Genomic DNA, 23,573 nt, shown 5'->3' on the forward strand with positions numbered 1-23,573 from the left:
GTTCTCTTCATTACTTTTCTCCAGTTGCATTTTACCTTTATGTCAAGTGCAGTTTATTTGTTTTCTGTCAGACTCTGTAATGTTTTGATTCCTTGATCTAATTAATATTTTTGGAAAGTGCAAGTTAAAGGTGTTATTCCAGATGAATTCTTTCTGATGACTTCCTCACAGAATGTTTGAGATAGAGAGTGCTATGATTAAACATTTAGCAAGGTAAAAGTATAGACCATTTTAGGAAGTTGAATATAGAATCTGTGCCATAGAGTATCTATTTTTATTCCATCTTCCCTTCTCAATATTTCTAAATCAGTCCTTAAATGACACCTTATCGTGATATCTTAGAATTTCAAATTACAAAAGCAGACATGCCAACTATAAGAAAATACTTTTGTTAAACTTGTGTTTTTGTTCTCTTCATTACATTTCTGCCGATAAATCAGCAAATTCTTTATTGGAAACCCAAATAACAGTTGTTCGGGGTTGCATAGTGGTGCGGTAGTAGAGTTGCTGCCGTTAGAGACCTTGGTTCGATCCTGTCTATGGGTGCTGTTAGTACACAATCTGTATATTCTCCCTGTGACTACATGGGTTTTCTCTGGGTGCTCCGGTCGGTTTCCTCCCACATTCCCAAGTTGTGCAAGTTTGTAGGTTAACTGGCTGCTGTAAATTGTCCCTATTGTGCAGGGTAGAACTAGTGTACGGGTGATCGCTGGTCTGCGCAAATATGTTGGGCTTAAACTAAACACAACTCACATGCTTCAATTCCTTAGCTTCCATGATCTGCTCCTCGGTCAAGTAAGGTGAGTTTATGGCAGAACTAGTCACAGGGGAATAATCTAATATCTATTCCAGGTTATTCAAATTACAAGTGAATAGGGAAAAAGGGTACTTACTCAGGATAGTTTTGTTAACTAACGGTAGCTTTGGAAACAGCATGTGGCTGTAAATTGATATAAATACAGTGATGAGGTATTGTTTCGGGTATAAATAATGAATAGCTGGGGAAAGAAGACACAGGTGGCACTGGTCAGTAGGTCCTCAAGATATTGTTTCTTGGAGAGCCATAGAGACATACAGCGCAGAATCCGGCTCTTCGGTCCAATGTCCATACTGCTTCTACGTTTACACTGAACATATGTTTAACCTTTTTAAAATTATTCTCACATTCTCCTCAGCTCCCAGCTGATTCTATCACTAACCCATAGACTAGGGGCAATGTACAGTAGCCAACTTTCTTTCCCAATCTGCACATTTTCAAGGAAACAAAATGCAGAGATAGTGGAGCCACTGGTTGAAGTTTCTCACAACTCAATGAGTTCTAAGAAGTTACCTGTGCATTGGAAGTCTGCAAATGTGACTCCGATGTTCACAAAGGGAGGAAGACAAAGGTGAGTAATTATAGGCTTGTTAGTTTAACATCTGTTTCGTGGTAAGTTCTGGAATGGATAATCAAGGATGAAAAAGCTAGTCAGTTAGAGAAGCTTAATATAATCAAACCAAGCCAATGTGGTTTCATGAAAGGTAAATCATATTTGACAAACTTACCAGAGTTCTTTGAGGATGTAACAAGCAGAGTCGATAGTGGGGAATCTGCAGATGTAGTGATTTGTATTTACAGTAGGTATTTAGCAAGATGCCAAATAAAAAATAGAAATTCATGGATATTATGGGTAGAATGTTAGTATGGATTGAAGATGGATTATTGCATAGAAGACACAGAGCTTGAATATATTTTTTTCAGGCTCAAAGATGAGCTCTTGGCCCTTAATTATTTTGTAATTTATATTAATAGCTAGGGGAAATTACACAAAAGATACGTGGGAGGGCATGGTGCAGTGAGAATATTAGAAATCTGCAACTGGATATATCTAGGTTAACTAAGTGAGTGAAAACTTAACAAATGGAGTTTAATATAAGAAAGTTTAACATCATCAGTAAGGAATCTCAAGGCAGGCTGTTATTTCAATGGGGAAAGATTGCAGATGACCAAAGCACAGATGGATCTAGGTTTTCCTGTGCAAGCAAGAGCTTAGCAGTTGGTATGTGTTTAGGAAGGTAAATGGACATTGGTCCTTATGGCGTGGGTCTTCCCCTTTCTCCCCCTCCTTCCCCCCCACTCCCTCTACCCCTCCCTCGCCCCCTTCCTCCCTCTCCCTCTCCCTCCCTCTCTCTCTTCCCTCCCCCCCTCGATCCCTCCCCCATCCCTCTCTCCCTCCCTCACCCCTCTCCCTCACCTCCTCTCTCGGTCTCTCTCTTTCCTCCCTCTCTCTGTCTCCCCTTTTTCCATTTCTTTCACTTTCGTACTCGCTAGAATTTAGAAGATTGAGGGGGGATCTTACAGAAACTTACAAAATTCTTAAGGGGTTGGACAGCCTAGATGCAGGAAGATTGTTCCCGATGTTGGGGAAGTCCAGAACAAGGGGTCACAGTTTAAATATAAGGGGGAAATCTTTTAGGACCGAGATGAGGAAAACATTTTTCACACAGAGAGTGGTGAATCTCTGGAATTCTCTGCCACAAAAAGTAGTTGAGGCCAGTTCATTGGCTATATTTAAGAGGGAGTTAGATGTGGCCCTTGTGGCTAAAGGGATCAGAGGGTATGGAGAGAAGGCAGGTACAGGATACTGAGTTGGATGATCAGCCATGATCATATTCAATGGCGGTGCAGGCTCGAAGGGCCGAATGGCCTAATCCTGCACCTATTTTCTATGCTTCTATGTTTTCTTCCAGCTGTCATCTGTCTCTCCTTTTCTTTCCCTTTTGAGAGCGAATACTAAAAATCTATAAAACTGATGTTGCATTAACGCAGCCAATCCCTATCCTGTACTTGTCCACATGCATACACTTCTCTGGAGGTCATTCAATAGCAAATATTAATTCAAGCTATTTTTACCACTCCATAGCCAAGGCCATTTAATGGATCTCACCTCTGGGTTGGCAAGCTTCCAATGTGCACAGATCAATTCCACATAGGGAAATTCATTGACTGACTGAGTAACTAGAATTTTGTTTTCTTCTCCAATGATGAAACTGTTTTTATTTGTACAAACACTTAGCAAGGAAAGGATTTGTTCATCTCTGAGCTGGGATAAATAGTCCTTTAGTTTTTCCTCTTCAGTTCTCTGCGTAATTTTTTCTGATAAATTCTATTTAAAGATTGAATCCTAAGCCTCAGCCCACGTTTTCTTTTCTATTTATTGACCAATCTGAATCGATGCAGTGAATTTTATATTTATTTGAAAAGCTTAAAGCACAGTCACAGGCGCAAGTGAATTCTGATCAGTAGATAGGCACAATTGAACACTTAAATTTTCCACAGGGAATTCAGATTCCAAGAATTTCAAGAATAGGCATTTTGTTCAAGGACCTCAATCTCGTTTTAGTGACTGAGTCATTTTTCATCATTCACTCTGCCAAGGTGAAACATTTCAGACTTGGTGCTATATTCACATTCGGACTTAAGTCCATTCAAGTTTCATCCTGTTTGTCACAGACTCCAGACCTAAAGATCTTCTCAATGAGATCAAAACAAATATATTACACAGGAGGACAATAATTGTTTAACATGACGAAAAATACACTCTTCGGGTTATGGGAGTGGGTTAAATGGGGCCATCATATTGGCTATTGTGATCTTCCACCATTGATGAGGAATGGAGATTATGAAGAGAGGCCGTTGGGATGCAGGACTGGACAGTGATGACTATTTGAGCATGGGTGGGAAGACTAAAGTAATGTTAGGATGAGAGCGAAGTAATCACTGAGGATGATGGTGAAGGAAAAAGGGATTTGAGAAGTCGATTACTAGTAGGTATTTAACATTCATGTCTGCTGTCCCACAAAGCCTCTTGTGAGTGAATTTATAAACCTGGTTGAGTCCTTCAATCTGACTCTACTCACCACTGGACCCACGCACAAGCTTGGCCATACACTAGACCTAGTGCTTTCATCTGGTCTCCCAATTTGTAATGCAGAAATGATTGATGCCTGTCTGTCTGATCATAGTGCAATTATATTTGATACATCTCTGCCTTTCTCTCCCTCAAAATCCCATCGCTACTCCCGCTACGTAAACTCTTCGACTGCCAGTAAGTTCTCTGAGGCTTTCATAGCCGCCCCCGACATCTGCAATATTGAGGCGTCTCCCCTCCATCTCAGCACCGACGACCTCATTTCTTTATTCAATAATACTTGCTCTTCCATCCTGAATTCTGTTGCTCCTCTTAAAATGAAAAAGCCTAAGCCTAAAGGCTGGCCGTGGCTCAATGACACCACCAGAGCCCTAAGAAGAGAATGCAGTAAATCAGAACGGAAGTATAAATCTGATAAGCTTCAAATTTCCTTTGAACTTCTGAAAAACAATCTTCACAAATACCAGGAAGCAGTAAAATCTGCAAGAACAAAATACTTTTCCGCCCTTATTTCCAAAAACACTCATAACTCCAAGGTCCTTTTTGTAAAGACGAGTGGAAACGCACTAAGTCTTCACTGCTGTTTTATTACTAATCACACACATTACTATTCAGACACATTCCTGCCCTAGCTGTCCGTGGTCTGTCACCGGAGCTAGAGAGTGATCTCGAGGTGGGGAGGTTACAATTATACTGGTGATATGGGGAGTGGTTAGTAGTGGTGAGGTCACTGTGTTAAAGGAACATGCACTAGTCTACATCCTTCCCCTTGGAAACAAAGCAGTACAGCAGTGACAGGGTGACCACGACTCATACGCTACAAGCAGTTAAACACACACAGTCAGGCAACAGTTAAACAAATTCCCCGTAACGTACAGGTGGCTTGACCAACCGCCCGGAGCGGGTACGCAACCCGCCCTCCCCCTCCTCCGCAGGAACAGCAGGAGCAGGAGCAAGAGCAGGAGCAGGAGCGGGCGAACGAGCCGGAGAACGGGCAGGAGAGGGAAGGTGCGGAGACCGGGGAGGGGAAGCTGGCACAGGGCCGGGCACGCGAACAGGCGAGGGCGGGCTGGCAGCAGGGGAGCGGGGCACATAGAGCTGAGAGGGCAGAGTTCGGGGCATGCGAGGAGCGGCAGGCAGAGAGGAAGAAATCGGGGGGGCGAAAGGGGCAGCAGGAGGCGGAGCGGGCTCATTGACCTGCCGCAAATGCTGGCGGGACCGGCAGTAGATGGTACCCTCGTGGTCGACGAGGTAAGACCTCGGTGAGCCGGCAGAGCCGACGACAACTGCCAGACGGTAGTGGCCGGAGGGGGACTGCATCCGGACGACCTGACCAGGGAACAGACACGGAAGGGGGCGCCAGGACTTGTCGTGGGAGCGTTTTTGTATATCTTGCTTTTGGGCAATGCGCTCCTGGACGGCATCAGGGCGGAGGACAGAAGGCACCAGGGACCGCTGGGACACAGGAATCGGAGGGCGCGTGGTGCGGGACATGAGCCGCTGAGCAGGCGAGCCCAGGGCAGGGTCACGGGAGATGTTGCGGAGGTTGAGGAGGGCCAGGTAAAAGTCCGACCGGGAAAGTCTGCAGTGCTCCAGCAGCTCCTTGGCACTGCGGACGGCGCGCTCAGCAAGGCCGTTGCTCTGCGGGTACTCGGGGCTGCAGGTGAAGTGACGAAAGTTCCAGGTGGCAGCGAAATCGCGGAACTCCGCAATGGAAAACTGGCCACCGTTGTCCGACTGCAAACTCGCAGGGGAGCCAAAGGTTGCGAAGTGGCGGCGCAGCTTGCCAATGACAGCAGCAGATGTGAGGGAGGGCAGCTGGAGTAGGAGTCCACAAGGACCAGGAAGTGCTTGCCACGCCACTCGAAGATGTCAGTGGCGACCGCCATCCATGGCAGATCGGGGGCAGGCTGTTGCAGAAGCGGCTGCCGTTGCTGATGGGGAGAGAGGCTATTGCAGGTGGAGCAGGCGGAGACCCTCTCCCGGATGTCATGGGCCAATAGAACTGGCTCTGGGCCTGGGACAGAGTGGCCTCGGCCCCGGGATGGCCGCTGTGGGCGGTATGAAAGTAGTGGTCCTGCAGCCTTGTGGCCCTTCACCACCACTCCGTCGTGCAGCACAAGCTCATCCCGGACCAGGAAGTAGGGCACGGCACCGGCCGGCAAGGATGAGGGACGGTCAGGCCAACCACGCCGGATGACGTCGGCAAGCTGTTGCAGGGCAGGATCTTTGGCAGTGTGCTGGACCAGGGACTGCATCTACTGTGAAGGCACAATATTAATGTTTAACACCATCAGGTCAGACGATTCGTACGGGTGTCGGGCAGTGGACGTCAGTGGTGCGCGGGACAGCGTGTCGGCCACGAACATGTCCTTGCCCTTGCGGTACACGACCCAGAAACGTGAACCGCTGGAGCTGCAGCATCATTCGCTGCAAGCGGGATGAGGCGACGTGGATCGGTTTATTCAGGATCGTGACCAGCGGCTGGTGATCGGTTTCGACAGTGAAGGTGTTGCCCAGGATGTAATCCTTAAACTTCGAGCAGGCAAACACCACGGCGAGGAGCTCTTTCTCGATCTGAGCATAACGCTGCTCAGCGGGGGTCATGGTGCGAGAAGCGTAGGAGACAGGCAGCTGCAGGCCATCGTAAAGCTGCAGGCAGGCGGCACCAAGACCGAACTTCGAGGCATCGCAGGTGAGGACAATTGGTCGCTGCAAGTCGAAGAACTTGAGAGTGGGGGTACTAACCAGTCTGGACTTCAGGATGTCAAACGCATTCTGGTGCTTCGGGAACCAAGCCCAGGCAGTGTCCTTTTTGATCAGCTCCCTCAGGGGTGCACTCAGCTCGCTGAGGTCGGGAATGAACTTCCCCAGGTAGTTCACCATGCCCAGAAAGCGCTGCAGGCTGGGCACGTCGGCGGGTGCAGACATCCCAGAGACCGCAGCCGTCTTCTGCGGGTCGGGCTTCAGCCCCTCAGCAGTGAAGACGTGGCCCACGTACGTGACCTCTGGGACGCGGAAAACGGCACTTCTTAGGGTTGAGCTTAAGGTTGATCTCACGAGCCCTGTCCAGGACTTGGCGGAGGTGGAGTTCGTGCTCAGCGACGCCCTTCCCGTATACCAGGATGCCATCGACTATGATAGCACACGGCAGACCGGCAAACAGCTGTTCCATGGTGCGCTGGAAGACTTCGCTGGCAGAATTTATCCCGAATGGCATGCGTAGGAAACTGAACCTGCCGAAGGGTGTGCTGAAGGTGGTCAGGTATGAGGAACGTTCATCCAGCGGTATCTGCCAGAAAGAGCTTTTGGCATCGAGGACTGAGAAGACAGTGGCCGGGCCAACCTGTGCAGCGACGTCCTCCACCGTCCGCATGGGGTAGTGCGGGCGCTTGATGGCAAAGTTCAGGTCCTTGGGGTTTATACAAATGCGGAGCTCACTCTTATCCTTCTTTGCAGCAACAACCATGGTGGAGACCCACCGGGTGGGATCACTCACCTCCTTGAGGATGCCCACGGCCACCATATGGCGCAGAGTCGACTCCACCTTGTCCTTCATGGCAAAGGAGACGCGGTGTGGAGGGCGGACCACAGGCTCGACACCCGGGTCGACAACGATCCTGTAACTGCAGGGCAGCCTGCCCAGCTCGTCTTCGAAACGATCAGGGTACTCACACAGGGGGTCCAGGAGGGTCCGCACCTGGTGGATATCGCGGTGAAAGGAGACCAAACCGAGGTCCTGGCACGCACGGGTGCCCAACAGCGTGATGTTCTCAGTGTCCAGCAGATAAAAAGTGAGGGGCCGAGCGGCCTTCAAAACCTTGCAGATAAGAGTTGCCTTCCCGACTGGTACGAGCACGCCTCCCCCGTAGGCATGTAGACGGGAGTTGCCGGGAGTGACCTTCTCCCCAGACCTTATCTGTTTGAAGAGGCTCACTGACATAACATTGGCCACCGCCCCCGTGTCGACCTTTGCTGGGAAGGTTAACCCATTCACAGTAACACGCACTGAAGGATCCGTTATCAGCGCAGGTGCACTCAACAGTGAAAAAATGCTTGAATCATCATGGGAAGAACTGGTATCAGAATCAGGGAGTTCGTCTGACTGGTACTGTGAACTGAGTGCGCTATCAGCCTCCCCAAGGTTGTTTAGCATTCTCCTGGGAGCAGGAACAGGCTTCCCACGGGAGCGGCAAGCGGCAGAGAAATGATTTAGCTTTTTGCAGAAATTACAAGTCTTCCCCAGCGCGGGGCAAACATTAAACTGATGTGATGCAAAGTTGCAGTTGGGGCAACGACGCGGGCTGCCACCCGAGGGGGCGGGGGAACCACGCTGGCGCTGCAGGCCATCTACCCGCCAGCGTCCAGAAACAACGGCAACGTTAATGTCCTGAGCTGCAGGCTGCACGGAGGCGACAGCCGCCGCCATGCGAGAGGCGTGCAGAGCCTCGTTCAAAGTCAGATCTGGCTTCCTTAGAAGTTCAGCCCGCAGTTTCTCGTCCTGTAGACCATTACCTATATCATATGCCTGCCCCCAGCACCAGCTTAACTGGGTCCCCTGCTAAGTGCGAGGAATTTACTACATTTTTCACCAGCAAAGTTAAGAACATCAGATCGAATATTTCCCCTCCCATCCGTGACCTGCCTGTCTCATTGGTCTGTTCTTCAAAATTAGACTGTTTCCAACCCGTTACTCTACCCTCCCTTGTAAAACTGGTCACACCATGAAACCTACTACATGCCCCCTCGACGTTGTCCCCTCTGCCCTTCTGAAGGATGTCATTACAATAGCCGGTCCCAGCATCCTCGCCATCTTCAACAGTTCTCTGGCCACTGGCACTGTTCCTACCTGCTTGTCGGATTGGACAGATTGCATCTTAACAGGTGGGGGACCAGCATTCTGGCAGGCAGGTTTGCCACTGCGTCACGGGTGGTTTTAAACTGAATAAGGGGGGTGGGGTGTCAAATGGGATAGTCGAGGACGGAGTTAAAGGGAAAGAGAGTAACGGGATGGTTAATGACCTCAGAATTAACGGGAAAGGAAGCTCACAAAGGGATAGGAGAGCATGGCCAAGTGTAATAAGGATCGATGCGTAAGGAATTAAAACTATTGTATATGAATGCGCGAAGTATAAGAAGTAAAGTAGATGAGGTTGAGGCTCAGTTAGAGGTTGGTAGATATGACATTGTGGGGATTACTGAGATGTGGCTGCAGGAGGATCGGGTCTGGGAACTTAATATTCAGGGTTATACATCCTATAAAAGGACAAGCAGGTGGGCAGAGGAGGGGGGGTAGCTCTGCTGGTGAGGGATGGAATTCAGTCCCTTACGAGGGAAGACATTGGGACTGACGAGGTAGAGTCACTGTGGATTGAGTTGAGGATTTGTAAAGGCAAGAAGACATGTGCGTGGGTTTTCTCCGGGTTCTCCAGTTCTCCAGTTTCCTCCCACGCTCCAAAGTCGTACAGGTTTGTAGGTTAACTGGCTTAGTTAAAAAATTGTAAATTGTCCTTAATGTGTAGGATAGTGTTACTGTACACGGGGTGATCGCTGGTCGGCGCTGACATGGTGGTGGGCCGAAGGTCCTGTTTCCGCGCTGTATCTCTAAAGTAAAGCCTAAAGTCTCAAGAATTGGTTATAGTTGCTGAGATGTATTGTGTTTTTTCAACTTTAGACTGTGGCTCCTAAGAATGTCATTATTCACAGCTTAGGTCTCTGCGGAGCCATCATTTAAGTTTGCCTTCTCCATGTTAATTAACCATGGGAGATTGCCTTAAAATACAATAATCCTGTGCTGCTTCCTTGGAAGCAAGCATTAGACTGTTGCAGGGTCGATTTTGGTAATGCATGAACACAGGTTGAGTGGGAGTTCATGAAGACACAAGACACCAAAATCTGCTGCAGGAACTCGGGGGGTCAGGCAACATCGGTAGTAGTCCAGATGATCCGAAACATTGACTATTCATTTCCTTGCACAGATATTGCCTGTCCTGCTGAGTTTCCCCTACAGCTCTTGTTTTTTCTTGCGAGTTCTCGAAGTTTGTGAACACCGCTATATTGTGTTATGCATCTCAAATGACTACAGTTTCATAATTAGATTTGAATAACAAAACATTTTGGCCAACTGCATCGTATTTATGAATCCTCTTTCTTTGATATTGAGAAAGTGTTAGGGTGCTTGCCGTGGTGAAAATCAGGGTGGTGATTCAAGATGGTAGCTCTTAACCTGTAATGGAGTTTGCATATAGAGTTTGCATATTGCATTTTAAACATGATAACATTCCTAAGTAATTATGCCACAATATCCATTGATGACTGCAGTCAGAATAGGTGGGAACCAGCATCACAGGTCCCCATTATGACCAAAATACATATTAATTTGTCCAGCAATAATTTGTTTTGAAAGGTCATGGCATCAGTCACAGAAGAAAACAACCACTATATGGATTTGATGAGACACCCTAAAGAAAATTAATCAATATGATTTTAAATAGTTTGTAAAGCTATAAAGAGAAAAAAAGGGTCTTATGGGGTAGAAATGGGTTAAAGCAGGTGATTTTTTAACTCTGAAGATGGCACTGTATAGGGAGCCAAAGATTGAATGCATGAGTTTAAGCATATACAATTGGCTGGATAAGACTGCAAAAGGAAATCGGAATTGTAGGCATTTGGAGATGAGGATACAGAGTTTATGTTCAACACAGAGTTGCTGCCCTACTGTGTCAGAGACCGGGGTTCGATCCTGACTACGGATGCTGTCTGTACGTAGTTTGTACGTTCTCCCTCTGACCACACCCCAAAGATGTACAGGTTTGTATGTTAATTAGCTTTGGTAAAGATTATAAATTGTCCCTAGTCTGTAGGATAGTGCTATTGTGCGGGGATTACTGGTCAGTGTGGACTCAGTGTGCCTGTTTTCGCCCTGTATCTCTAAATTAAGTAAACTAAACTAAACTCTCCATGAAGCAGAAGTAGGACTTTTTGCAGGGCTTCCTATAGTTTTACTTCCTTAAAACAAAAATGAAATGGAGAACGGCGTGTGTTTCTTCTAATGTTTTAGCCATCAAAATGCTTCACTTCTCTACTTTCTGGTATGCAAGAACATATTTGAACGTTTACACTTACAATATTGGGACATTGCAGAATTCCATGGCAAACAACAATGTTTTTGCCCTGACCTTTTTTTTATATGTGGTATTTCCTATTAAAATAATGTTCTTATGCATTCCACTGTATTGTTGGCTGACTTGGAATTTTGATTGATAATCAAAACTGAACCCTAAACCAATTTTCTGACACTCTTAACATAATTTTCCCTCCACTGTTTACAAAACCACCCAATTTCTAATAAGATGGTAACTTTGTTCTAGGTGATTCTAATTAATTTTCTAAATGAAGAAACTTCTTATTGAGCAGTTCTCTTGTGCTCGGCTCACTATAAATTGAAATTATGGCGTGTTTTAGGGAAATGTATGAATGAACTAATTTGTGCCAATGTGCACAGTAACAATTAAATGTAACAGACTGATGGTTCAAATATGATGGAAATTCTTAGTTATTACTCCTCTAATATTGTGAAGAGAACCATAACAATTTGAAGAAGTCTGAAGTGGCTCATTAGAATCTATTTAAAGGTCTTGTGAAGGAAATACAAATTCTAAATAGCGATTGAATGGCCATTGTATAAAATACATGTCTGGCTTTTGTTTACAAGACTGACAATGTTACAAATAGTGAACGTCATAGATTATTTATTCCCATGGGAGTGAAAAGAATGACTGAATCGTGACATTTCTTTTCCTGAATTAGCTTGATCCTGATTTTCATATTGCCCGTCCAGACGTCCATCTTTCATTGGTTACATTATTATTTTAGGCCTGTATATCCTTTCTAAGACCTTTAAGTAAACACAAGCATTACTCCTTTTTGTTTACATTCGTATTTCATGTTTATCCATGGCTTTGCTTCAGGCATAGATTATTTTCATTCTTGTGAAGCCACAAAGAGAAAAAAGACATTTACAATTATTTAAGGTATTGGAAGGTTTGATTGGAGTTTGTCTCCATGCAAAGCAGTCTATAATTTTCTCTGTGCATTCAGACTAGTCTGGCTATTACATGTCACCACAACAGTAGTACAGCTTGAGGTTCCAACTATCCTATCTTGTAACCTAAGAGTGTGGAAAAATTAATAAAATGTCTGCTTCTTCTACCATGTTGATCATTATTAATATTTGTAAAAATACAAAATAAAGAATTGGGAGATATTAATAGCTATCAAATTTCTTGCATGGACAGAAATGTTGTAAATTATTCATTATTAGATATAAAACAAATGCATCACTATTTCTGGATCTTCCCGATCATAAATAACTTTACAAGCCTTATGGGCCTGTGCCACTTAGGCGATTTTTCAGTGGACTGCCAGCGACTGTCAAATTGCCGGAGTCGCCTGAAAAACTGGGAACTGGAACGGCGACTGTCAGAGTGGAACACACACACACACACACACACACAAACACATTGCTTCCTTCATCAGCCCGTGTGAATTTTTTAGACAACGCTCCCCCCGATTAAATTAAGTTTAAGTTTACCATTTATTGTCACGTGCACCAATTGGTACAGTGAAATTTGTTATCATACAGCCATACGAATAAAAGGAACACAACACACAATAGAATTTAACATGAACATCCCCACACAGCGGAATCAACGTTTACCACTGTGAGGGAAGGCAATAAAGTTCAGTCATCTTCCTCTTTGTTCACCCGTGGTCGGGGCCTATTGAGCCCTCCGCAGTCGCCGCTACGGTGGCACGATGTTCAGGCCCTCTCGCCGGGATGATCGGAACTCCGACGTCGGAACGGAAGAACATTCTCAGCGACTTGGCGTTTCTGAATCGGGTACTTCTGCGACTCCCGAAGTCTACAGGCCGAGCTGGGCGGAGATTCAACACTGGCGTCTCATGGCAAAGGGATCCCAGGACTCCGCGATGTTAAAGTCAGCGCCGCCCACGGCTAGAAGCTCCGCAACCACAGCTCCACGATGTTAAAGCAGCAGGCCCAACACTCCGGAGCTTCAACACGGCGATCCCCAGTAACGCATCGTCCGCTCCGCGATGGTAAATCAGTGCAGCGCCGCTGCTGAAGCTCTGGTAGGTCTCCGACAGGAAAGGCCACACCAATCCAGATGGTAAGCCGCGAGGGGGGGAGCGAAGACGCGACTCGGAGAATAATCGAATCCTCGACCAGGAAGTGACTGAAAAACGGTTTCCCCCTTACCCTCCCCACCTCCCCCACATAAAAAGACTAAGAAACCTCAAAAAACATACTTTTAAACAGACTAAAAATAACAAAAAGACGAAAAAACAGACAGACTGTTGGCAGAGGCTGCCAATCGTAAAGGCGTCCCTGGTGGTAATGCCCTGTCTAAAAAATTCACACAGTGCAAAGCCACAGACACACACCGCGATGAACAGATAGGTTGGCACTGCAATTAAGACGGCTAAAGCACAGTGTACGGCAAGCCCTTTAAAAGAGGGAGGCGAAGGGGGAGAAGGAGTGGGGACAACTTTTAAGAAGCCAGGGAAACACAGTTGTGAAGCTCAGCGGACATTTAACATATCCTTGGTTCTGAAAACTACTGCTTACCTTTTTTTCCCAATGAGCCAATGAAATTCACAGGTCAGCACTGGCTGAAACCTACGAGAACCTCAGAGAACCTTTGACCTACTGGCAACCCATTAGGACCTCCTGGCGACCCACCTACGGCTCGAGAATTGTCGCTACTCGCCATGGCGGCTTCATTCTAGTCGCCGTGAATTTTTCAACATGTTGAAAAATTCACGGCGACCATAATGAGGCCGCGACTAGTTCCCAGAATGCGGGAACTACTCACGACCATGAAGGTGACGCCCCGGCAACCATCCGCCAACATGTGGCGACTGCATAGTCTCCAGCAGTCGCCTAAAAAGTCGCTTAAGTGGGACAGGCCCATTAACTTTACATGACACAACCATAAGTAAAACAACCATCACTATCCTGTGGCTAATGGTTTCTATCCATGAAATGTCACCTATCCATGTTCTCCAGAGATGCTGAGCTACTCCAGTACATTGTGTCTTTTTCTGTAAGCCAGCATCTGCAGTTCCTTGTTTCTGAAGAAGGGTCTTGACGCGAAACATCACCCATTCCTTCTCTCCAGAGATGCTGCCTGAGTTACTCCAGCCTTTTGTGCCTATCTGCAGTTACTTGTTTCTGCGATCTCTAATAAAACATTGGTTGCTAAAGATCTCGAGTTTTACATTGGAAACATGATATGTTTTAATGTATTTATTGATTAATGCGGGAAATGGACAAAATGATAACAGACGAATGCTGTTCAGATATTTGATTTGCGTTGTTTACACAAGTGACTGTTGACTTACGGAAAAATTGCATTTGCCTCAGTTTAAAGAGGTACTGATTATTGACCTAAATTTATTTTACTTTGCACATTTTCCACTTGCTATTCCCAACTTTCCTTTCTTATTGTTCCTAGTTAATCTCTGCTAGTTTCAAAATAATATTCCAGACTTAACCACACTCATGAAAAGAAATTCATGCAGATGAATAGGTACCTGAGTAGTAGATGTACTAGAATGTATTTTTGTGACCGCTGCTCCTATGGACTAATAATCATCATATTTTAAATAAAGGATGGGGCAATTAAAAGAGGAAGAAAGCAAAGAGTATAAATTCTATGATTCCATCTAGTTCAAGGAACAAAGATTCATCATAACACTTTGTTGGCTAGGAATCAACCATCTATGCATCCATGCTATCAAAGTCCCGTATTATATAGGCTGCTTCAACTTTGCTGATAAGCCTGTACATGGCACCTTATCAAAAATCTTCTGGAATTCTGCACACAGCACATCAACCTTATCTGCTAACTCATCCAAAATTCTTATCAAACTTGTTAATCACTATTGGCCCATAATAAATCTGTTCTGGTTTGCCTTAATCCAGGTGACTATTAAACCTGTAACAGGAGATTGTTTCTGTACATTTTCCTATAACTGAGGTTCAACTAACTGTTATGCTTTGCTAGGTTTATCCTTATCCATCTTTTTGACCAAGAGGTCATCCTCCCGTCCTGTGGCATCAGCCCCGTTTCCAAAGTGCACTGAAAGAGTATTGCCAGTGTGCCCAGGGTTTTCTCACCTCATTCGCCAAAATCCATTTCTTGCTTTAAAAAAAGAGAATTAGATGGTTGTCTAGCTAAAGATAATTTTTAGTGGCGTCAAGAGCAAGCATAAGAGTGGCTTGTGGGTTAAAGCATTCTGATAATGTGGGCTTGTGTTTTTATTGTGATACTGAAAGTTTACTACATGTGATCATGTGAGGTATGTTACAGAAATGACGAGCTATAGGGGCAAATCATAACTTCCACCATATTAGTATTGCATGTCCTCATCCGACTTAAGGACAGCCCGTACATATCAACAACCATTTGGGAGACAGGCAGGATGAATTTGCTTTCTGCTGCAGGCATCTTCTGCCACATGGAACACATTTTGTGGGCACAGGTCTGACTTGTGAACTGTTTGGGTTACTAACAATTCGGAAAGACAGAACCCAGCTGTAACCTGAGGAGGGCCTGTGCAAATTCCATAGTTGGATTAAATTGCTTTTGTTTAAATTGGCTATACCCCTTAATGACCAAGAGCATTATTATGGTTTAACCATGAGTGTTTTTGCATTGTTTCTTCCATTGAAGTGGTGTTTCACAAAAATTACTCTTGGTGCTATTTCACTCTCCAAGCAGTTTGATGACTGAGGATAAAATCTAAAGGTATTCTTTCATAGACCAGGAGATTTTGTCCTGACAAACAAAGATGGTGAGGGTGTGGTGGTTGAAGTGGATGTAGATGCAGCTGTCATTTCAGGTCCTTCCCGGGTTAGAGCAAGGTTCGGTTCCTACGAACCATTCGTAACCCAAACTGTTCTCAAGTCGGAAATGTGGCCGTGAGCCGAGTTCCCACATTCCTAAAAAAAGCCCGCAGCAGCCAGCCAATCTATCCCTCTGGTCGGCCATGCATTTGTTTGTACATATGGGCTGTCCATAAGTCAGGCATTCATAGACTGGGACCATGAACCGAACAGAAAATGCAAAAAAATCTGCTGCTCTGCAGGAGCCGGCAAATCCATCCCGCCGGTCTCTCAAACGCTCGCTTATTTGCACATTTGTATCCATAAGTCGAGTGCTCCTAAGCTGTGAGGATCTATAGTCTTATTATAAACAATAAGTCTGAGAGCTTTAGTATATTCTCTAATATGGATATATCTTACTTGGTTGTGCATAATTCATGCACAAAAGAATGCAGTTGCTGGAAAACTGAAATAAATAAGAAGTACCCTGCAGGTCAGCCACAAAGAAGACCAAATAAGTATTTCCACCATTTTCTCTTTTATTCCTTCAAAAGGAAGCATTATTTATACTTTTGAATGTCTCTTTTTCCTTTATTTTTGTCACAGTATAGGCATTTCTTCCTGCATTCGGGATCAGAACACAGTGTCTCATACACGTGGAATGTGCATCATAGGTTTAAGGGCTTGTTCCACTTGGGCGACCTAATCCGCGAGTTCAACCGAGTTTGCCCTCGACTCATTCTCGCAGCATGGTCGACACGAGGTCGTAGGAGGTCTTCATAACTCTCCTTCATGCTCGAGTGTGGTCTCCGCGTACTCGAAGCGTCAGCTAGGTCGCGGCGTTTTTAATAATATGTTAAAAAATGCCCGCAAGTCAAAAAAGGTTGCCATGGAAAAAATCAATACTTTTTTTACTCGTAGGTTTAGTTGTAGTAGGTCGTAGTAGGTCGGCATGTTAGTCGTAGGTAATCGAGGGTAGTCGATGGTAGTCGAAGGTGGTCATAGATAGTCTTCATCATAGTCGAAGGGAGGTCGAAGGAGATTGAAGGAGGTCGTCTTCACTCTCCACTATTCGGTGTCCAATTTTCCCGAAGCTAGTCGTAGCTAGTCAAAGCTGGTCTTCAACATAGTCGAAGGAGGTCGAAGGAGGTCTTCTACATAGTCGAAGGAGGTCTTCAACATGTCATTTTTTCAAACTCTTCTAAACTCGCCAATTAGGTCGCCCAAGTGGGACAGCCCCTTAAGATGTGGACTGCTTGTAATTTTTCCATACATTGATTTAGGTGCTTAGAAACAGAAATCGTGACCGTCACATGGATAAGTTTCTGATATTTTGTCCTGTTGCCCACTTAAAGAAAAGAGAAAAGAAATTAATATCTGTCTGATAAGTTTGATATTAAATGGGAGCATAAATTCATTTTTTGTGTAGTGAATTGTTAAAATCTGGAAGTGGATTACATAATAATTTTCAAAAGGAAATGCACAGAACTGATGACAATAAATGTTCTAGAACAAGTGAGAAAAACCACGGCAGTGGAATTAATTAGCAAAAATATCAAAGATCTACCATTGGCAGTTGGTATGAATGTGTGCTGTATAAATCTGCGAAAGTCAGTTGGTTTCAAAACGTATTGCAATCAGCTCACTGACAAATTCCTTTCCTCTCATCCTCCCTGCGAAGCATGCTTGGAAACATGTAAATTAGCTTCTTTTACTATTGCTTTCTGATTTCAGTACTCATTCCATCATTTTTTTACAATAAATTCCCTTTCACTTCTTATTCACAATTTCTCATCCGTAGGAGCTCTCAAGGAACACAAGTGATGCCTCTTATCAATGCAGTCAGAGGGTTGGTAGATCCCTTTCTCGGAGTGAAGAGGTGTTAAGCGGGAGTAGGATCTACCAACCCTCTGACTGCATGTGGGACTTGTTCAGCTTTGCAATACTGGAAGAAATTAAGCAACAGAAATTAAAACCTACAGCATTGCGTTAAGTGGTGTGCACTTTGCTGGTGAATAATCCTGTACCTAACGTAATAAGCAGAGACAGACTTGTCGATCGGAATCATTGGTTTGCTTATTGTCAAGGACCCAAAGCTATATTGTCAAGTTGGATTTTAAAGTTGTGAGTTTAAAAAAGCCTAACAAGGCGTTGTAATGATCAGGAATCTGAAACTAAATTGAAAAATACTTTTGAATTGGAGCAGGTTATTGCAGAAATTATGACCAGCACTAAAAATGCGTAAATGAGTTTAAAGCTTAAAGGAATTGTAGTCTTTGGTCTTCTTCCCATCTCTGGCCTTTATCCACACTTCTGGCAATCAACCTTACGTTTACAAATGCATTTAAATCTTTCTATCCAGTGTATAAATGCATAATTTAACCTGCCTGACTTTTTTTGTATTAATCCACTTTGAAACAGGAATATTGGGTGCTCTTACTTTTATTAATTTCTTAACTAAAATTATTTTTTTGGGGCCATGTACCTTGTCTGCATATCTGACTTTAATTGTGACCAGCAAATTGTGCTTCATTGCTTTGGATCTGCCTCTTCTGTTTTGTTTCCTCCCTCATTAAGTGGAGCACCAAGGATGAGAAGATCTGTGGTAGTGAATAGAAAGGGGAAACCAAATATCTACCTTAACAGAAAGGCAGAAAAAAAAGGAACTGCAGTTGCTGGTTAATATACAAAAGGACACAAAGTGCTGCAGTGACTCAGCAGGTCAGGCAGCATCTCTGCAGATCATGTACAGATGACATTTCGGATCGGGAGCCTGAAGAGTGTTGACCTGAAACGTCACCTATCCATGTTCACTAGAAATGCGGCCAGAACTGCTGATTACTCCGGCACACTGTATCTTTTCGACATAAAGGCAAACAGCTTTGCACTTAATATCCAAGAAAAAGTGGCTTACAATTTACCAAATGTTTCTGTTCTTGAATGAATGAATTAATTAATTAATTAATTAATTAATTAATATGTTTATTGGCCAAGTATTCACATACAAGGAATTTGGTAATCATCTTGATTAAACTAACCATGTAATTAATAATAATTTTACATTTGGAGACAATCTGTCTATAATTATTAGTTAGAATTTAAAGTTTCAAGCTGTGGCGAGCTCTGCAATTCAGACAAATGTTTGGCTATGGATGCTGTTGGATTTGTAGAGCAGCATCAGCTCCGTCTTGCTTGTTAGCCGTAGTGATGGGACACAAACTGAGGGAAAATCTTGTCCTAAAGGAACCTTGGGATGTTTCTCTGTGTTAAAAGCAAATGTAATTTAATTAGCGTTGATTGTGACTCCAGATGATTTTGATTTGATCAGGAATAATTTAGTCCTTAACAGCTTCTTACATGCACTGAGTATATGTTGGAAGGTAAAGTAAATTACGTAAATTAATCTGCTGCATTCATGTGTGTTTGCTTTAGAGATCCCTGCGTGTACTACGCTACATAATGCAACCTTTATGCAGCCATTTAGTTTAACCCTGAAGGATGGTGCCACAAGCATGTTTGTTTTCACACTGTTATGTTTGGTAACCTGCAGCGCTGCCATCATTAGGGATGACTACACTTGTGAGTCAACTATTTATCCACCTGTCATACCTCTGTTTTCACTGCTAAACAGCTTTATTAAAATATGCCTGAGTTTTCCTCTGGGGAATTTTGTCTTTGCTCACTGAGATGTCTGAGAAGAGACAACAACGTTATGCGTTCTTAAAGCACCTCCTGTCCTGGGATGTTTCACTGCTCCAAGAGGGAACAAGAATGTACGAGCAGAAGGAGGCATTATAAAATGTTACCAAGCTCAATTAAAGACTTGAATTTTGATGCCAATGTTAAATGGCAGCGGAATAATTTAGGAAAGGATTCTGTAGTACAAAACGTAAAGGCACTGATGACGGTTAAAGGGGTGAGGGGCAGCTCAAAGTACTGAAGGATTAGATGATTAGATTCCTTTATTGTCATTCAGACCTTTCGGTCTGAACGAAATTATGTTGCCTGCAGTCATACACAGAACCAATAAAAACAAAACATACAATAAACACAAATTAAACATCCACCACAGTGAGTTCACCAAGCACATCCTCACTGTGATGGAGGCAAAGAATAGAGTGGGAATTAGGATAGGGGAACAGGACTTGTCGTGTGGCTGGAAGAAGTGACAAGGATTGAAAGGGATGAAGCATGAGAAAATTTACATTGAGGATGCGTAATTCAGATATGGTAAAAGAACAAAGGACCATTACAAAACCATGATGTGGAGCTTGTTGGAGGGCAGCAGAGTTTGAAAAAGGCAATTATAGAGGATGGGGAGTGAGAGAGCCAACTGGAGTACTTTGTAGTAAGCAAAAATAACATAGCATCATTTTAATGGTAGATGCTACTATGGTTGCCAACTTTCTCACTCAAAATAAGGGACAAACGGTCAAAATAAAGGACAAATTCCCGACGGTAATTCGTTGACTGACTAGGCCGTGGCTAGGTGAATGATGAGTTGGCCCGGGTGCTGGACTGGACACAATGCTCAGCCGGCAGGCCAGCTGAGGAGTTTTGGCCCGGGCGAGCGACGTTACGTGCAAATTCTGGCACCCCATCCAACTCATGAACCGATAATCGGCCATGAGAAGGAAGGGTGGTGGCGTCAGCGGTAATTGAAGATCCGATGGTCGGACAGCTGGCCGGGCTGCCGACCGACGGGCCCACGGGCGAGGCGCTGTTGCTGCACTTCATGTTATGTCAGGACGTGTGAGGCGGGGCCGGAAGCGGCGCTGTGACCCGACAGTCCCCTCGACTCGAGTAGTAGAATTCAAAAAGGGTGGTCCCGTATGGGACAAACCAATTTAGTCCAATATACGGAATGTCCCGGCTAATACGGGACAGCTGCCAGCCCTAGATGCTACTAAGTTTCTAAGATGCTACTACACTCCAAAGACACACAGGTTTGTAGGTTAATTGGCTTGGTAAAATTGTGCGTTGGATAGTATTAGTGTGTGGAGATCTGCACGTATTTGGTGACTGAATGGCCTAGTGTAAGAGTCAGGAAGTCATGTTGCTGTGTATAAAGTTTTGGTTAACCCACATTTGGAGTATTGTGTGCAGTTCTAGTTGCCCCATCACAGTAAAGATGTGGAGACTGGAGAGGCTGCAAAAGAAGTTTATCAGGATGCTGCCTGGATTAGAGAGTAAGGGCTACGGAGAGGTTGGATAAATTTGGACAGTGTTTTCCCTGGATTGTCAGAGGCTGAAGTGTCAGCTTGATGGAAATGTATCGAATTATGAAATAGGATAGACAATCAGAACCTTTTTCCTAGCGCCAGAGACCCGGGTTCAATCCTGACTATAGATGCTTGTCTGTAGAGAGTTTGTACGTTCTCCCCGTGACCTGTGTGGGTTTTCTACTGCATCCCGGATTTCCTCCCACACTCCAAAGACGTACAGGTTTGTAGGTTAATTGGCTTAGTATGATTATAAATTGTACCTAGTATTAGCAATGTTACAAAATTTTGAGATTTAAAAAATCAAGTCTGCAATTTATCCCATCAGATAAAGTATAAAAATAAGTTTAATTTGACACCTAATTCATTTTCATATCTCAAGTATATAAAAAGTTATGGCCATTTTCATACTCGGAAATTAGCATCTTGTTCCCTATTGATTTTCTATGGACATAACAAAAAAGCTGTGATCGTGGACAGTCAAAAGCCCATAACATTCTTAAAAATTCAGAGAACTGAATGAAATTTTCAGTTATCATAGATTGAAGCATTCTGAAACAAATATAAAATAACTTACTTGGATGACCTGAAATTAAAGCATATAATTAGTTAGTTACCCAATTGTAGCTAATTCCAAACTTCAATTGCTAGATCTAAACATCTATCCATTTCTTAATAAATGATTAACATTTTTAAATAGCCTAAGTGTCCAAATAATATTCACAAATAATTCACAGTAAAACATGATTTTTAAATCTCATTTACATTCATTTATAGGCCAAATGGAAGGAATTTAGTGTTTAATTGCTGTAAATTAAAGTCCATTTAAATCAGCTTTCTAGTGGGATCCTGTGAACGCGCTGGTTTAGAACGTTCACATTGCGGTAGATTTGTACCATCAAATGCCCAGAAAAATACTGCGGGATATAATGGGCCCAAAATTAGCTACTCGCAACATTAAACTTTGTATAAAGTGATCATAAGAAGCCCTTTTTAACGTAAAAATAAACAGCCTACCTTCTGTTGTCCCCTGTATGAGATCCGGCCGGTTGCCGGCGGTCGGGGATTTAGAGGTTAATTTTTAACCTACTATAACAATTTAATAAAGCCCTTAAAACTAATAATAACTCAAGCGAGGGAATCTTCCAGCGATTTTTCGTTAATAATTAACTAGGCTGAAAAACCTCGATTTGAACAGCCTAGGGAAAATCGCGTTTTAAACCCGTCCCCCTCTAAACGGCGCCAAAATCGCGCACACGGGCTGGGACAGATTTTCAGCGACGCTTCAGGTACGTTTTGCAACATACCTACTAGTATGTGTCGGATAGTGTTAGTATATGGGGATCGCTAGTTGGCCCGGACACGTGGGCTGAAATTCCAGTTTCTACCGTCAACCTTCAACCCTCTCCTCCCTTCTGCCACTGTAGAGTAGGGTGAAACTGTTCGATTGTCTCAATTTTAAGTTCAAGTTCAAGTGCAAGATGCATGTTCAAGTTACATTTATTGTCGCATGCACCAATTGGTACAGAGAGATTTGAGTTACCATACAGCCATACAAATAAAATAACACTACATGATAGAGTTTAACATAAACATCCCCACACAACGGAATCAACGTTCCCACTGTGAGGAAAGGTAATAAAAGTTCAGTCCACTTCCTCATTGTACACCTGTGGTCGGGGCCTTTGAGGCCTCCGCAGTCGCCACTACGGACGGCCCGATGTTTCAGGCCCTCTCGCCAGGATGATGGAACTCTGGCGACGGAACAGAAGAACACTCTCACCAGCTTGGAGTTTCTGAATCGGCCGCTTGTTACCGGAGACCGCGGCTTCCGTAGTCCACAGGCCGAGCTGGACGGAGCTCCAACACTGGCGGCCCTCGGCAAAGGATCCCAGGACTCTGCGATGGTAAAGTCAGCGCTGCCAGCGGCTGGAAGCTCTGCAAACTACAGCTCCACGATGTTCAAATCAGTTAGCCCAGCACTCCAAGGCTCCACACGGTAATCCCCGGTAAGGCATTGCCCGCTCCACGATGGAATTCAGTGCTGCGCCACAGCTGATGCCCTGGTCAGTCTCCGGCAGGAAAGTCCGTACCAATCGAGACGGTAAGCCGCGAGGGGGGGGCGAAGATGCGACTCGGAGAAAAGACGCATCCTCGACCAGGTAGTGACTGGGAAACAGTTTCCCCTTTCCCCTCCCCACCTCCCCCACATAAAAAACCTCCAAAAACATACTTTTAACAGACTAAAAATAACAAGAAGGGTGAAAGGACAGACAGACTGCTAGCGAGGCTGCCGCGCGTGGCGCCACCCGATAATTGCTTTAAACTCTATAATTGCGGCCTGGGAATCAACAGCAGTGACACCTTTCTGTGTACCAGACGTGTTTTTTCTGGAGCTCCCATCCTTCATTTCACCACCTGTCTTCCATTCTAACATGACCTTTAAACATCTTTGATCAAGTCTATGACTATTTGCCCAATTGAAGCGTGCTTCAATGTATATTTGTTTGAAATGCTGCGTTTATTGCC

At 44.4% G+C, this 23,573-nt stretch overlaps 1 protein-coding gene across 2 annotated transcripts in view; it reads left to right on the plus strand.

The window, feature by feature from the left end:
* Positions 1 to 23,573, plus strand: part of etv1 (ETS variant transcription factor 1) — a 114,391-nt gene that overhangs the window by 36,859 nt on the left and 53,959 nt on the right. The gene's annotated exons all lie outside the window — the stretch shown is intronic.

The sequence above is a fragment of the Amblyraja radiata genome, chromosome 2, assembly GCF_010909765.2.
Source record: "Amblyraja radiata isolate CabotCenter1 chromosome 2, sAmbRad1.1.pri, whole genome shotgun sequence".
Lineage (NCBI taxonomy): Eukaryota > Metazoa > Chordata > Chondrichthyes > Rajiformes > Rajidae > Amblyraja > Amblyraja radiata.